At 48.9% G+C, this 16,197-nt stretch overlaps 1 long non-coding RNA gene across 3 annotated transcripts in view; it reads left to right on the forward strand.

Moving 5' to 3' along the window:
* LOC135304070 (uncharacterized) overlaps positions 1 to 10,322 on the forward strand; it is a 77,306-nt gene extending 66,984 nt beyond the window's left edge. For all 3 annotated transcript variants that reach the window (XR_010365501.1, XR_010365500.1, XR_010365499.1), the window contains one exon: positions 9,075 to 10,322. This is a non-coding gene — a long non-coding RNA (uncharacterized LOC135304070). The remainder of the gene's footprint in view (positions 1 to 9,074) is intronic.
* Positions 10,323 to 16,197: the final 5,875 nt, after the last annotated feature.

Genomic DNA, 16,197 nt, shown 5'->3' on the forward strand with positions numbered 1-16,197 from the left:
GTCCTGGATTTATTTACAAGTATCCATACAAAGACTAATTTCAACAGGGACGAGGACTGGAGCCCCTCTGAATATGGGGCTGAACTGCTCTGACCCTACATTTCCAGCTCTGCTGCCTCTTCCCTGCACCAGGTCCTGATCCAGCAAAACTGTACAGTCCTGTGCACCTCACTGTGGCTGTCCTGGTTTGGCTGGGATTAAATTCTCACAGGTTTTAGGCTATCCTAGCACACAGTGGCACCTCACAAGCCAAAAACCAGAGACACCCCAAATGTCCAGGTCTTGGTGCCTGGCACACATACTGCTGTGGTTGCTTGCCCCTTACCTCTACCAGGATGCTCCTTTCCTTGGATATGGGGCTTGGTTGCCTCCCTGCATGGCAGGAAGCTCAACACTTCTGGGGCACTTTTTATCCTTGTTGGCAGAGATGTAGGGAAACAGTAGCATGAAGCCTCTGAACCCCTAATTATTGATGTGCACCTCATTGGCTGCTCCCAGTAGAAGTTAATGCCTTTTAGTTGAGGACACAAAAGGAAGAGCTGCTACAATAAAAGGAAAGATCTGCTTGGATCACTGGGGTAGCAGGGAAGAGGAGCAATGCTGCTGTGTGAAGGTAACCCCTCCTGACCCTCTCTCAAAGCAGAAATTGCTCCATGTTCACTTCTGAGCAGGAAAGCCTTGATGTGTTTAACCTGCAGTAGAAACAAAGATCCCAGAAAAACATGTTGTTGAGATAGAAAAGCCATAATTCCTGAGCCTATCAGCTCAGCATAGTGGGGTGTGAAAGGGCAGTACCAGTTGTTCACTGCCTGTGCAGCCACGCTCGGGTGTGAAGGCTGGGCTCAGTTGGGCTCAGCTGGGCTCACCTGGGCTCGGCTGGGCTCAGCTGGGCTCACCTGGGCTCATCTGGGCTCAGCTGGGCTCAGCTGGGCTCACCTGGGCTGGGGTTTGGGCTGTGTCTGTGCAGGGAGAGCAGGGACGTGGCTGCACCTCACAGCTTGCAGCTCACCTTCCTTTCCTGGCAGAACTGGTTTCCACTGAAAGAGTCAGATTTGTCAGACAGGCTGTGTAGTGGAGTCAGATTCAATGTCCTGAGAGTGTGAACAGGAAAATGTGGAAAACAGGTGGGAATCCTCACAGGCCCTGTTCTACCAGCTCTTTGCACTCTCACTCTCCTGCGTGGAAGCAGTTGGGCAGCTCTGAGAGAAATTTTCTTGTTTATGTTTGAAATAATTTCTGGGTTTTGATTTATCCCTGAGCTGGACAGGAAGCATGTTTCAAAATGCTTAATTATTTCACAGAATAGAAATTCTGGCATTGCTCAGTTCTATGAGGTGAAGGTGGGAAAGGATTAGAAGCTCCTGCCAGTTGTACGGTGCTGGCATCCAGCCACTGCAGGTATGGCTCTTAATGAGAACTTAATTATCAATCCAGGGGTTTGTGGGTGATGAAGGGTGAAGATGGCAGCTTCTTTCAATAAAGGGGAATTGTGTACAGAGGGGGAAAACCAAAGCCCCATTCCTCCTCTCAGCAGCCTGGTGTGGGAATAACTTGAAAATGAGGAGGTTTTTCTCTGGGGTCTTGCATGGGGCATGGCCCACTGATGGGCAGCTTGGCCTGACTTGCTCAAAGGCCTTGTGGCAAACTCAAGAGGGTTTCATCCAGGACAAACCACACATTGGGGTTCATCCCTGGGTTCTTCTAAACCTTTTTATTTTGCTCACTTGGGCTGACGTCAATTTGAAATGCAAATGCAGCACTGAAGTTGGAAGTGGGAGCATTTTTTCTTTGAAATGTCCATACAGAATATCTCTTTTATCAAAAGACACCCTTTTTCTTTTTTTTTTTTCTTTTTTAAATCTCCAGAAACATTTTCCATGTTTGGCCCAATTTCAGGAGTGTTTTGGTGCCTGTCCCCCTCCTTTTTCCATCGCATATTGTTTGCTGGGGAAAAACCTGTTCTTTGTATTGTGCCTCTTGGTCATCCCCTCCCACCCTGCCCCGCTGGCTCTCGCCCTGCCCTGCCTGCACCATGCCAGTTCCAGCACTCTCTCAGGTGTCTCCAGGTGGGCCTTGCCTGACCACAACACGAGATGCAGGCCGTTGTTATTGATCTTGGCATTTGGTGTGGCTTCTGGTGAGCCACAGCTTTGCCACAGAGTGGGGAGGGAATCCTCCTTTCCCCAGGGCTGAAGCTGCCCCTCCATGCCTGGGGGCTCTTTCTCATAGAGAAGGGAACAGATCCCCTTGGCATTAATATTTCTATTACACAGCCTAGATTAATTTTGATTTCCCCTTTTGACTCCTTTGTTGTGTTTATTTCAAGGGATTTCTGCCACCTCCCTTATGGACTTCAACGTGCCTGAAAAATTTCTGTCAGCAGTGATTGTGTGTGACTTGAAGAAAGTACAATTTTTAAGACTTGAATTCACTTTAAAATCCCCACTGCTTCTATTCTTTTTCCCCCTCCAAATTAGCGCATCTCTGTGCTGAAGCTTCCCCGTCTGACAACACTGTGTGTTATTACTGCCACAAGACCTTTCCACCACTGGGTTTCTCTCTTTTCCATTTCTTGCTATGAATATGAGATTTGCTCTGTGCTGAATATTTGCATCATGGCCTGGGATGCTTTGAGTAAGACTTCAGGGAGCTGAGAGAGCCTTGAGATCAAACCAAAATACTCCAGAGAAAATTCCCCAAAGCCGTAGACAAATATTTCCAAACATTAATATTTCCACCCTGGCAATTTTGTTTAAATATATTATTGCTACAGACAGCTAGAAAGACAGGCAGACACCTACAGACAACTGACATTAGCATGTAGATTCTGCTGTCACCCACAGATGGGCTGCGTGGCTGGAATGATGATTTTTCAGTCCTGACTTTGGGGAGTTTCACATATTAGACATACTAAAAGAATTTTTAATTGGACTAATTTTATTTTTTTTATCAGAAATGAGACAATGTGTGTGAACCCCTGTGGTTCCTGCAGTCTCAATCAGCTGCCAAATAATATCATAGAAGTTGTGATTGGATTAATGAAAAGCTTGTAACAAAATTACGATTATGAGGAAATTATCATATTGGGGGCTTTAATTTAAACTGGTGGGACAAAATTAGTCCTAAATTAAAGAAAACTACTAATTGTCTAGATATCACTTGGTTGATAAATGCACCAGTAGGATCCCATTCCCAGGGTGTTACTCTGCTGTTCATTGGGTTTTTGAGGAAAAATGTCCTTGGCAGCCTTGTTCCACTCCTTTTTCTCCTTTTTCCATGGGTGTCCTGGCTGTGGTGGGCTGTGAGCTCCTCCTCAGCCCCATTTCTGAGGTCACTGGGAGATGCCAAAGGAGAGGGCTGGTTTGGGCCAGTCCAGGAGCACCTGTGCCTCCTTGGGGATCCCAGCCCCTCCCCTGGGATGAGACAGCACCCACAGGGGTGGGACATCCAGACAGCACTGGGACATATGGACGAGGTGAGGACCATTCCTTGTGTCCCATCCAGCGCTTCTCTTTGGTTGTGAAGGAGTCATCCAAGCCACGTTCTCCACTGGCTGCTGATTCCTCCCATGCCAAGGGTTTGGGAAGCTGCCTGCAGGGTCTCTCCCACCCCTCGGTGCTGCACTCCCCCAGCAGCCCCCACGGAGTGGGACCTCCAGCTCCTCCTTTCAGGGCAGAAAAAGGTATTGAAACCCTGTGCTCTATAGAAAGAGCTGTTTCCTTCAGCCACAGATCTGTAAATGCAGAGCCAGAGCTGCACCTCGTGCTGGGAAAGGGATACATTGGTGGGTAGCTGTCTGTGTTTCACTCAGGAGCAGAGCTCGGTTTTCCCCATAGCTGAGACCTCTGTGTTTTCCTTTGAATAGCCCCAGAGGTGCTGGGGGCAGTGAAGCCTGGAGAACACCCCCACAGGAACACCTGGGGTGGCTTTCATCCCGTGTTTTACTGCTGATCTGCACCTGGTAAAAAGATCCTGTGGGCCACAGCATTCCCCTGTTGTGTGCAGCTCCCTTGCTCTAATATTACTGAGAAATTATATAGTGGGATGTGACAGGTTTTTGGGGCAGCAATTTCATCCTATTGGAAAAATCCCATACAAGAGGGCTGAGAACAGATCCCCCCTCAATGCAGATGTCCTACAAAAACCGAGTCACTTTGAGACAGGACTCCTGGTGACAGTAAAGGGTGTTGTTAAGAAAATATTAATGGGGGGGCTGTATAGACTAAGTTTTCCCTCTATTTTTGAGCCCTTGTTAGATCCCAGTGTTTTGCCTGGGGTCAGACTGCATTGCTGGATCAGTTGTCTAAGAAAAAAAGAAGCGCCATTTCCTTTGGAATTTTTTTCTCTCCCTTAGGAAAATATTTCTGTTGCTCGCCTCTGTCATTGGCCTTCAAGCAGTAAATCCCAAGCAAATAAGTCTGTATTTAAAGAAAAAAATTCAGTGCCTTTCCTCCAGAGGCTTTATTTTCTCATTTAGTGACCTCTTGTTCCCCATGTCTTTGACACTTCTCCGATGTGCATTAAGCAAATATGCAATCATCCTTTCATTCTCTATCTTTGCTTTCATTATGATTTTTTACACTTCATTACATTTCCCTCTATAATTGCAACTCTTTGTTGTCCCAAAGTTTTATGGCTCTTTCCTCTCTTCTCTCACTTCTTGTGTTTCTTTGTTGTTCACGTTAGCTTTTCTTGACACTGTGTTCCTAGTACATTTTCTAGATGTCAAGCAAACTCTTAGGCCTAAACTCATTTATCTTTGAACACTTTCCATTTCCACTTCAGTGCTCTACCCCAATGAATTCCATCCAGAACTTCCTTTTCTTCTAAAATTGGCTGTGCTGCTTTTATTCAGTGTTCTTCCCTTTTTAGGCCTAATTATAAATCCAATTGTTCGGTCCTGAATGCTTCCACGAGCTCCATTCATTTCCGAGCACGGTTCTGCCATAACTGCCGGGGGAAGTTGCGTGACTGCCCTTTCAAAATCCTAATATGATCTAGATGAGAAAGAGATGTTATTTCTAACTTAAATTAAACCCTAGCGCAAGACCAGGCTGTTAAGTCTCTCCGCCCTGCTCTCCCGTGGCTGCATTTGCCCACCCTGGAGGCTCGGGGGATGCTCTGGTGGCTTTGTGGAGTTTTCCCAGCCCCTTGCAGTGCCCAGGGAGCCGCGGGAGCGCCGGTGGGCACCGCCGTGCCTCCCGCCAGCATCGCCAGCAGAGGCCTTTTAAACCCATCCAAGGCAGCTCCAAGTGGCAAATGGCTGATTCCCACAGATGTACACCACAGCTTGCCTTTGGAATTTTTACTGGCTGCTTGAATAATCGGATGTTAATTTGTAAGCAGAAAGCGCCAACATTACTGCTGTGATTTTGAATGTCTTTGGCATAAGCGGTCAGTGGGAAGCAGGGTTTTGCTGCAGCTCTCTACCTGAGGATCAATTATCTGTTTGGGCTGAATTTTGGCTCTGCAGCTGGGCAGGAGTTGGCACAGGGTAGCTGGGGCCTGTGTGGGGACAAAGCACCCAGGGTTTGGGAAGCTCATGCTGCTGCCAGGCTCTGCTTGAAGCTCAGCTGCTCAATCTCAAGGCAAACAATGCCCCTGCTCCCCTGCCTGACTCCAGTGCAGTCCCACACAACCAGATCTCGGGAGCAGCTAGATGACACCATGGATTTGCTGTATTTCCAGATACCCTCTGGCAGTGTTTGCCTGTAGGTATGCTCAGGTGTTGGGCTGCTCAGGTAACTTCCTCTGGGTTAAATGTTCTCTGGAGGGGAACACACAGGACTGGGAGTGCAGTCTAAAATAGAGAACAAATGGGAACACGATGTTCTTTCAGTGGAATTGCTGGCAGGATTTGCTAAGCTTTCATAAGGGCAAGGCAACACTCTTCTTTCTCCTGCAATATTGCCCTTGGAGGAGGGTGATGACAAAGAGAATTTCTCTTGTCCATTTACTGATTTAACCTGATTTCTTCCTGTTCTTTGAGCATCTGGAAAAAAACATGAGTAATGTGGTGACAAAGTTCACCCTTTGTTCTGAGGCAGGGATGTCAGTGACTTTGCAGACCTGGGGCACTCTGTCATCCCCAGCCAGCATGTGCAGAGGGGGCTGCCCTGCTCTCTAGGCATTGCTTTCTCTTGAAAGCCCGAGGAGAAGCAACCACTGCTGCCTGTCCTGTCTTCTTTGACCTTTCAGCACCAGCAGTGCCAGCAGGCCCAGGCGATGCACGGTGGTGGTCCTACAGGGATGTGGGTGAGAGCATGTGTGATGCTTAATCTGCTGAAGGTTTTGAGATGCTCACAAGCTGCTGTGTGTTGAGCTCAGTGATTCCAGGAGGACTTGGCTGTGTCCAGCTTTGCTGGTGCAGAGCAGAGCTGTTGTGGTTGAAGAGGAGACAGACATTATCAGAATGCACCAACACCCACATCAGAAAGTGCCACACGTCGCTGTGTTGGTGCCATGCACACAGTGAAGGAAGGCTTGGGAATAAATGCATTTTTTCTCATCTTAAAATATCTGATAGAGGGAGATAGAAAGACCTCTTGCAGCAACTTCTGCGTATCAGACCAGTCAGAGCAGATGACCTGAAAAAACCAGCTATCATATAGCATATCATACAAATAAATACCTCTTGCAGTTTTCCTAAGCCTCTATAGTCAGCTGTGTGTGTGGGATAGATATGACTGGATTATTATAGTCTGTCATTTCAGCATGAATTCAGACACTCCGTTAAGTGAGTATTATTTAATAGTCTGGAAGAAGCCTTTGGAGCTGTTATTATCTCTCATGTAAATGCACATTAAAGCAATTTGAACAGGCGAATCATCTTGCTGAGGGACTATATCCCTCCAGTGGGAAGGCTGAGGGGTTTGTGCTGTGACACAGCAGAGCTACCTGTCCTCTGGAATGGCAAGTGGGAGGTGTGTGGACCCCAGGATGTCAGGCTGCGGTGAGGAATGGCCAAGCTGCTGCTCAGGCTGGGCCCATGTGCTTAGGGGTACAGAGGAAACAGCCTTGCTTGGGGGGAACCAAGATAAATAAGTTTAGCACAAACTTTTGACCTGCTATCAGCAAATCTGCATCAGTCACCTCATTGCAGTGAGACAGCTGTGCTGCCTGCAGGCTGCAGGTGAGCTGGGAAGCAGGAGACCACTGGGGAGGGAAAATTTTCAAGGTCCAAAAAGGATCCTTTGGGAAACCACTGAGTGGGTTTGGAGGGCTGGGAGCTGCGGGGAGGGAGCGGCACGGTCAGCAGACAGCAGCAAGGCATGGAGAGCACGGGGAGGAGGGATGAAATCCCACACAGCACAGAGCTGCTTGGTGGGGATGTTGCTCTAAGAGACCTCCATGGCAGGGCAAAAGAGGTTTGAAAATTGCCCTAGGAGTAGGTTACAGACGTGCTCGTTTCCCTCCCTGCAACCTGCGCCCAGACCCGACCGCAGCCGCGCTCCGGAGCACGCAGCAGCCCCAGCTGCCTCATGATATTATTATTTTTTTATTTGCCTCAATAAAAATCTGTGAGTCATTAAGTGCTTGTCATGTTTTGATACGTGGATCAGGAACTGATCAATAGCCAGCCAAATTTAATAAAAAGGAGCTCTATTCTTGGGGAATGAGCTTGTTACCATGCCAACTATCGATCTTTTCTGACAGGCTCTGTAGTCACAAAATGGGGTCCTGATGGTAGGTTGGTTTCCCTGCCTGCCAGAAAGGGTGTTGGTTGCAACCTCTGTGTCTAAAAGACTTCAGAGAAAACCCTGCTTTTTAATACTGCCTCTATGTAATTCTTTGGCAAAGGTTCTAGATTGCCTGGAGCTAGTGGAAATCATCTAAAGGCTTTCTTTTTCTTACTGGCTCTAAGGTGGTGGAAATATAAGACAGAAGGTAGCAGAGCTCTGGTTTTGCACCAGAGCCCAACAAGGCAAGGAGGGATGGAGACCAGTGCCAGTCCACACCCCTGCCTCGCTGATGCATGGTGAGCCAACCACCACCTGGTTCCTGCAAGCAACACCCCAGAATATTTCCTTGCAATTTTAATATGAGCCAAACAGTGTTAAGTGGCACTGAAACAGTCCCCTGCCAGGTGGATTTCTCTAGCTGACCGTGGTAATCAGGACAGATTTACATCCTGAGGAAGAGGGATGTTCTGCAGACTCCATCAGGTCCCAGAATTTAATGTTGAAGATCTCACCAAAGTCACCTGGGGACCAGGAGATCAATGTAATTCCTTCATGGCTTTTCCAGATTGTGTACTGTAAAAATCTTACTATGATTTGACCTCGACATTAGCCCTGCCTTTGGTGGGGACTGAACTCAAGGCCTCCAGAGGTCCCTTCCAGCCAGTGTTTTCCCTTATTTCATCTCAGAGATGCCATGTAAGATCTAACCCCAAAATGAAAGTGCAACTAGCTTTGTTGGCTATTCAGATGTGGAGGACAATATGAACAGACATCAGACCCTGAATATTTCCAGAACTATTTGTGTGTCAGAGGTGCCAGAACAGTCCTGGTCACTGGTCACATGAAACAGGTTATTGAACAGAGCTCTTTGATTGCAATTATCAGAAAGGTCACCAGCAGCAAGGGCCTGCCCTTGTGTCTGCTCTTGGCTTTCCTCCTCCTTGGGTTTAGCTCATCTCTAACTCCCTTTTTCAAGTTTCCTTCTTTCCAATATTTTTCTCTGGTAAAAATCAGCAGCTTTCTCCATGGGTTTGTTAGCATGAGTTGTTGAATGGAAATGTCCTTTTAATATATGACAAAAATTAAAGACTTCACTAAGGTTTAGGTTGCAAAATCTTCCTAAAATCATCAAATCCAGCAGTTGAGCCAGCACTGCCAAGCCCACCACTAAGCCATGTCCCCAAGTGTCACAAGGTCTTTTAAATACCTCCAGGAATGGCAATTCCACCACTGCTATGGGCAGACCGTGACAGGGATTGAGAACTCTTGCAGTGAAGAAATTTTTCCTAATATCTAGTCTAAAACTCCTCTGGCATGATTTGATGCATTTCCTGGGCAGAGCCTGGGATGGTTTTAACCCCGTGCTGACTGAACGTTGTGTTCCTCTCGCAGTTTGCCCTTGAAGACCCTCGAGCCCAGCTGGGAGCGGACAGCAGAGACAGGAGGAGGGCGGGCAGGGCTCGGCGGAGCGCGAACCCCGGGACAGCCGGCTCGGGAAACACCTTCGGCTCAGGGCAGAAAGCTGCCAGCAGCGAGCTGGGCTGGCCAGCCTTGCCTTGCCTTGCCTTGCCTTGCCTTGCCTTGCCTTGCCTTGCCTTGCCTTCCCTTCCCTTCCCTTCCCTTCCCTTCCCTTCCCTTCCCTTCCCTTCCCTTCCCTTCCCTTCCCTTCCCTTCCCTTCCCTTCCCTTCCCGGGGCTGCCAGAGGGTTTGTGTTTTCCCATATTTGAGGGGCCTGCTCTGCAGTTTTTGAGCTGTATGCACAGCCCCACAGCACATCGTGATTTGGCTGCAAGTTGAGCCGAGTGTACATTATCTCGGCAGACTCATGGTGTGCATCTCCTCCCCATCTAATATATCCGAACATACAGTGAGAGTTTTACAGACAAGATAATGTGTTTTGGCTGCATGAAATAGTTGTGCTATTCCTATAGGAGAAAAATTTAATTTTGCTCTGAATTCCTCTATAACCAGACAGCTCCCCATTTATATCCTGGGTAATAAATCAAAGCAACATGAAGTCTTGTGCATGGAACTGAAGTGGTTTCTTAAAGCAAATTTGGCAGGAAATAAGTCATCATCATAAAAAGCCAGTTCATTCCTCATATACAATACACCACTAACTCTTTGCTAAAATCTGTAACCAGGCACATGTTTGTGTGAAAGATAGAGGGAAATACACAAGCCCTAGCAATGCTGTGTGAGATAGGCCATTTGATTCTCTTATCAAAATCACCCATATCTTTGTCAGAGAAATCACCCTGTCAGTTCCCTGGCTCACAGGTTTGCAGTGCCCAGGTACTCAAACATCACAAGGGTCATTAGTTTGACTTCATATAAAAATAAGGTCATGCTGGTATCGCATCTTCCCTCTGTGTTTTTCCTCTTTCTTCTTGCCTCCTCAACTGATGTTATTTTTCTCTCATTTTTTTTCTACTGACTTTCCTTTCTAGTTTCTATTTCTATCGTGCAAACATGCCACGGCAAAGAGATGTAAGCAATGCATAATATATTTGCAGTAATGTATGATTCATTTACTAGCTTTCATAATTAATGTGGCTGTGTTTTACATACACAGTACTTCCTGCATGCATTTAATGATGTGAACGCTCTTCAAAAATCTAATAAAATGTAATCCGTTAAAAACAATAGCACTAGTCCTGTGGTGAGATTTGTGTGCAGTTTTGCAGCAGCTGCAGAAAGATCTTGGTGCCAAGTTTCTATTCTAAACACCAATTTTTTTGCTGCTGTTTTATGCAGCTCCTAATTCTCAAGGTGGAAATTATTATAATTATATATATTATTATAGCGATACCACAGTTGCTCTGAGTATAATTTGCTTTCATACCCTGAAAACTTTCCAACCCAAATAATCTTTCTGTCTGCTCTCTGGAGTTCAATAAAAATACAAAATGATGCTGAATTTATGAAGGAACATATCAGAACTATACAACAACATCTGTAAAATATCGGCAAAATAATGCCTACATCTGCACCTCCAAAAAATTCATTCTTGCCTGGGATTTAGTGGGGCTGAAAGCACACCCAGCTTCATCCTCTGGGCCCCAGAACCCTGTTTCCAAAGGTATTTATACGTGTAATTGCCACCAGTATCAGTAAAAGTTGGGAATGGCTGGAGAGCTCAGGCCATGCACTCCAGTTAAACATTATTATCTGCCTGATGAGGATTTGAGGACCCCAAATTAATTTTCACCCCATGAAAAAGAAATCCTACATGGCCATTTGTACGCTGTTCCTTGACACGCTGTCCCAGGCGGACGGATTTGGAAGGTTTTGGTTTCCTATCTTCACACTAAAAGTGTGTGTAAAATGATTTCCAGCAAGAAAATCTAGACTTTCAAAGGCAATCTAACATGAATGTACTGAAAATTCAAATTTTATATTAGAAATGGCTATAATTTCCAGTGTAAAGCTATAAATCCTGTTTCTGTCTTTCCAGATACCAGCCCGATGTTTTGCCTGCTTTCCTCCAGATGAATCCTCATTAAAGCAAACAGGCACAAATCATCCCAGCTCGATGGCAGTGTGGAGTTGGGGGATTTACTCTTGTTGAAGCTCTGACCCCCAGCCTGGGTGGGAGCAGCCAAATCAGGCCCATGCTGCTCCCACTTTGCACTTCTCACCTGCACAGCACCTCAGCGCTGCCTCAGCTGCAGCAGGTGAGGGGCACCACTGGCTTCAGTAAAATCAGCCTGGGCTTGGAGCTTGTGGGATGAGTTTTGCAGGGGATGGCTGTGTGCAGCAGGAAAGTTTCTGGATGCTGCTGGTTGGAACAGCAAAGGCACAGCTGCACTTCCAGCCTGACTCCAGTCCACTGGTTTTGCTGCACTCGCATCATCAGGTTTGCTCTGAAGTATCTGACATAGAGATTTTTTTCAAAAGTATTAAAGCTTTGCTTTTGGGCTGTTCTGTGTCCCTCCTGGTGGAAGGTTCCCGGCTGGAGCAGCTGCCTGTGCTGTTTGGGGAGCTTTGGGTAACCTGCGGGTAACTCGTGCGGTGGCTGATGCTGCTCCAAGATGGGTGCAAAACCAGATCCTGGGCTGGGAAAGCTGCTGTGCTGTGAGCTGCTTCTCTCCCCAAACCTGGCACTAGGGGAAACGTGGAAAACTTTTCATGTGGAAAAATGAGCTAAAAACCTTACTGCCCAAAGCCTACCTTTTAGAGGAATCAATACTTCTGCTGCTGTTGGGAAGTGAAGTGCTGCACTGCAGCAGCACAAATGTGATGTGCTGTGTCCTGTTTGGGTGAGCATCCTGCACTTTGCACAGCTGGGGGGACACCCGGGGGACACCCAGGGGACACCCAGGGCACACCCAGGGGACACCCGGGGGACACCAAGGGCACACCCAGGGGACACCCAGGGCACACCCAGGGGACACCCGGGGGACACCAAGGGCACACCCAGGGGACACCCAGGGCACACCCAGGGCACACCCAGGGAACACCCGGGGGACACCCGGGGGACACCCAGGGCACACCCAGGGCACACCCAGGGGACACCCAGGGGGACACCCAGGGGACACCCAGGGCACACCCAGGGCACACCCAGGGGACACCCAGGGGGACACCCAGGGGACACCCAGGGCACACCCAGGGGACACCCAGGGGGACACCCAGGGGACACCCACCCCAGTGCACTCTGTCCCCCACTTGGCCACCTCTCACCTTGCATGCTGCAGGAAGGGGGTCACAGCAGTAGCAAAGGACACTTGTCCAGTGCCCTCCTGGCAGCATGGGAGGAAGCTGTTAAATGGTAATTTCTAAGGTTTTCTAGTTCTGACTATGAGCTGGATTTTATTTTTTTTTCCCCTGAATTTGAGGAGGTTCATTTTAGTGTTGTGCCTACTGCTTGGATCTTTGGGCTGAAGGTTATCTTGTGTTATTTCTTGCCACATCTTGGGTTAGTTTTGCATGCTTATTTTTACCTTTGAGTTTTGGTATTTCAAAGCATTTCAAAACAGCAATATTTGAAAACTATTAATAACCCAATAATAACTTCTTTGGTAGGCTTGTGCAGGTGATGCTAAAGCTTTCCTGGCACCTGCATCTGTATCTGTTTTGCTGCAATTCCATCAGGTGCTTTTGCTGCAGGGTCCCTTCTCCTTCTGCCAACAAAGCTGTGGGAGGGCTGCTCCCCTGGGCAGGCAAAGCACCTCTGTGTGTGTGCTGAGCCCCCGGGAGTGGCAGCAATGGCAAGATTTCTGATTCAAGGCATGTGACAGCAGGGTCTGTGTGGCACAGGAGCGGGGCTGCTCCTCAGTGTGGGGAGCTGCCCCCAGCCCCAGCCTGCCCAGTGCCGCATCCCAGCACTGCCCTTCACTCCCCGGGCCTTTGGGGTCCTAAAGGGGTGAGAGTGCCGGGGACACGTGCCCATCCGGGTGGCCTCCCGTCCCCAAAAACTGGCCTCCAGCTGGGAAGTCTCTGCCCCTGCAGCCCCCTCCTCTCAGCGTGGCTCCTACCCAAACCCCCCGAGAGCCCCGGCTCCACTTCTGCCCCCTGGCAGCTGGATGAAGGGGCACGAAGTCCCCTGTGGCAGGGATTTGGGGAGGGAGGAGCAGTGAGAGTCTCCCAGAAACGCAACAGCAGCTCTGGCAGTGTGGGGCTCTGCGTGCTCCCATCCCAGGACCCGACTCTGGCTCTGAGACCTGCTCAGAGCATCGGGTTTGAGGAGGGTCAACGAGACAATTTTTTGGGGGAAGGCGGAAATGCAGGACAAAAAGGAGACCTTTTCTCTGCCTGATGCGGAGGAAATTAAAAAAGAAAAATGCTAATTACTGCTCGTATGGAGGAGGGAACACGACACAAGGGGTGAGGCTGGAAGCCTCATCCTTTGCGGGATGAGGAAGGGCTGTGGCATTCCCTGCTCGCCCCCACTTCCACCCAGCGTCGTGCCGGGGTCCCGGGCTGGGGCGGCTCTGGGTTATGGGGTTCTCCGGCCCTGCTGCGGGAGCGGGGTGGGCGCAGGGGCTGCCCACGGATGCGGAGCAACAGCGCGGATGCCCGACAGCTTCTTCCTGAGGGCAGGTGGGAGGGCATGGGGTGGCTCCCGGCATCGAAGTGGCAGGTCCTGAAAGAATAAAATATATATATAATATATATTTAATTTTTTCCCCCGCATCTGTAAGCCACGGGTCCATTTTCACCTGTAATTTTCTTTTCAGGGTGGATGTGAGGCACCAGCCGCTGCCGCCTCAGATTTAAACGAGAAATAAAATAGAAATAAATGCCCGCATCTGCCTCGTTTTTAAGGCAAATGACAAAATAATTTCGTGTCTCCCGGTACAGCCAAACCCGCGCAATGACCATGGGGAGACCCAAAGTCTGGGGAGAAGGTGCAGTCTTTTCCCGCAAACGAGCGGTGCGAAATCTTGTGAGATAAAATGATGGAGGAAGGTGGGGGATCTCTGTAAATACGTTGAGCATCGTCAGTCTTTATGCTCAGGTCGCCTTGGAAGGCGGAGGGGCGTCGGGGATGGCCGTCCCTCCCGACTCCCCTTTCTGTGGTCTCTGACATGGTCGCATCAAAGGACCCGCCGGGGGGATCTGTGCACAACCGAGTCCCTGAAATGTGAGCCTGGAAAGAGATACAAAACCAGATGATATTGATATATCACTGAACAGAGAAATATTGGATGTGTCTGTACGTGCGCGATGCCAGAGGTTTGCACAGTTTGTCTGGAAACGCCCGGAACTGGAGGCGGGTTTTAATAAAAACCATTTGCCACTTGTCTTCAATTAGGGTCTAGAAATTTAGCAAAAACAAGAAATGTCTATTTTTTTCCTCACTTTCTGTTGGGATCAGGAGGTAAACGCGGCGCCCCTGCAACGATTCCGGGGCTCCGCGTGGCAGGAGAGAGGGAATGCGGGCGGTGCTGTCGCGCCCCGTGTCGGTGTGGCTCATGTCCCACGCACACCCCGTCGTGCCCCCGTCCCTGCCCGGAGCAGCTCCTCGGGAGCGGCGGGACGGGGACAGCGGCTCGGGGCCGGGGCTCCGCACCGGGGCTCTCAGCCGGCCGTGGAAAGGTCGAGCACGCTACAAGGTGGGGCGTCCTGATTTTTTTCGCAGTGCTCTGGGGAGAGCCCCGAGGCGCGGGGCTTCTCCCTCCCCGCGGCTGGCAGCCGCGAAAGCTCCTGACACCCCTTCCCAGGCAGGCGATGGGCACCTCGGAAACCACCCCCACCACCGCCCCCGGCCCCAATATTCCCTGCATCCTCGTGTCCATGACAAATAGAGGCAACGTGAGACAGGAAAAAGGGAGGAGGGAGAGAAAGACACGCACACAATAGCCAGGCAAATTGTTAATAACTCCGGCGTTTGGGGAAGCCGGTACTGTAACTGCGCTCTCATCAGTCACCGCTCCTGAAGTGATAGTAAAAATGCATCTAAACATGCTGCGGTGTGATATATAAAAGCACAGCGGGATGAGCTGCTTTCCAAAAAGGGACTTGGTGATTGGTTATGCCTTGGCATGATTGACAAGAGCTTAGTTTGGTAAAGAGAAGACACGCAAGCTTTCACAGCGGGATTTCTTTTCTAAAATATATCACACTAGCCTTTGAAAAGCGCCGCACACTATAAGGGAAATAAGGTTGCTTTATAGTGCGCTGACATTTCTTTAAAACACAACTAAGATCAAAAAAAGAAATAAAATGTGTTCCAAACACAATGTTTTAATTAGTTTATTCTGTGCATTTGCTTTTATCTGGTGTATATATCACGGATCCCCACCCTTTAATTAAAACAACTGGCTTCCTATACAACAACATAGACAAATGCTTAACTTTCTCCTTTGTAGCTACAAGCAAACTCAATTTACTACGGCTCTCAGAAGAGTTTTTAAAATAAACGTGGACTCCTTGAAAGCTATTGGGGAACGGGCGAAGGTAGCGGGAAATGGCTGTTTCCTGGCTTTGAAAACTTGAGAGGATGTGGAGTGTCGCGGGCAGCCGTGCCCGCAGCCTGCCCGCAGCGCTCACCCGCGGGCCCCGCCGAGAGAATTGAAACGCAACGAGGGCGCAGAGCTGCCTTCATCTGGGAGCCGCAGCGGAAGGGCTGCGATGGGGCTTTCCTTTTGCTTGGTTGCGTTTTGGATTTATCTCTTTTCTTTCTTTCTTTCTTTCTTTCTTTCTTTCTTTCTTTCTTTCTTTCTTTCTTTCTTTTCTTTCTTTTCTTTCTTTTCTTTCTTTTCTTTCTTTTCTTTCTTTTCTTTCTTTTCTTTCTTTTCTTTCTTTCTTTTTTTTTTCAATTTTAATTTTGGTGCGGTCCTCATCGAAGCCCAGGTTGCCGCGTGCCCTCCCTCCCGCCGGCACTGCCCGCTGCGGGCTCCATCACTTGCCGCTCCTTTTCCCCCGCGTCTCCCCCGCCCCTGCCCAAGGTTCTCCTTACGGAGCTGATTCTCCGGGTAGGGCAATAAAGTCCTTTAAAAGGCTTCGGCTCTTTCCCCCGTGGCAGGCACATCGTTTACAGGCGGGTTAATCGGACCGCGGGGCCGCGGCT

The sequence above is a fragment of the Passer domesticus genome, chromosome 7, assembly GCF_036417665.1.
Source record: "Passer domesticus isolate bPasDom1 chromosome 7, bPasDom1.hap1, whole genome shotgun sequence".
Classification (NCBI taxonomy): domain Eukaryota; kingdom Metazoa; phylum Chordata; class Aves; order Passeriformes; family Passeridae; genus Passer; species Passer domesticus.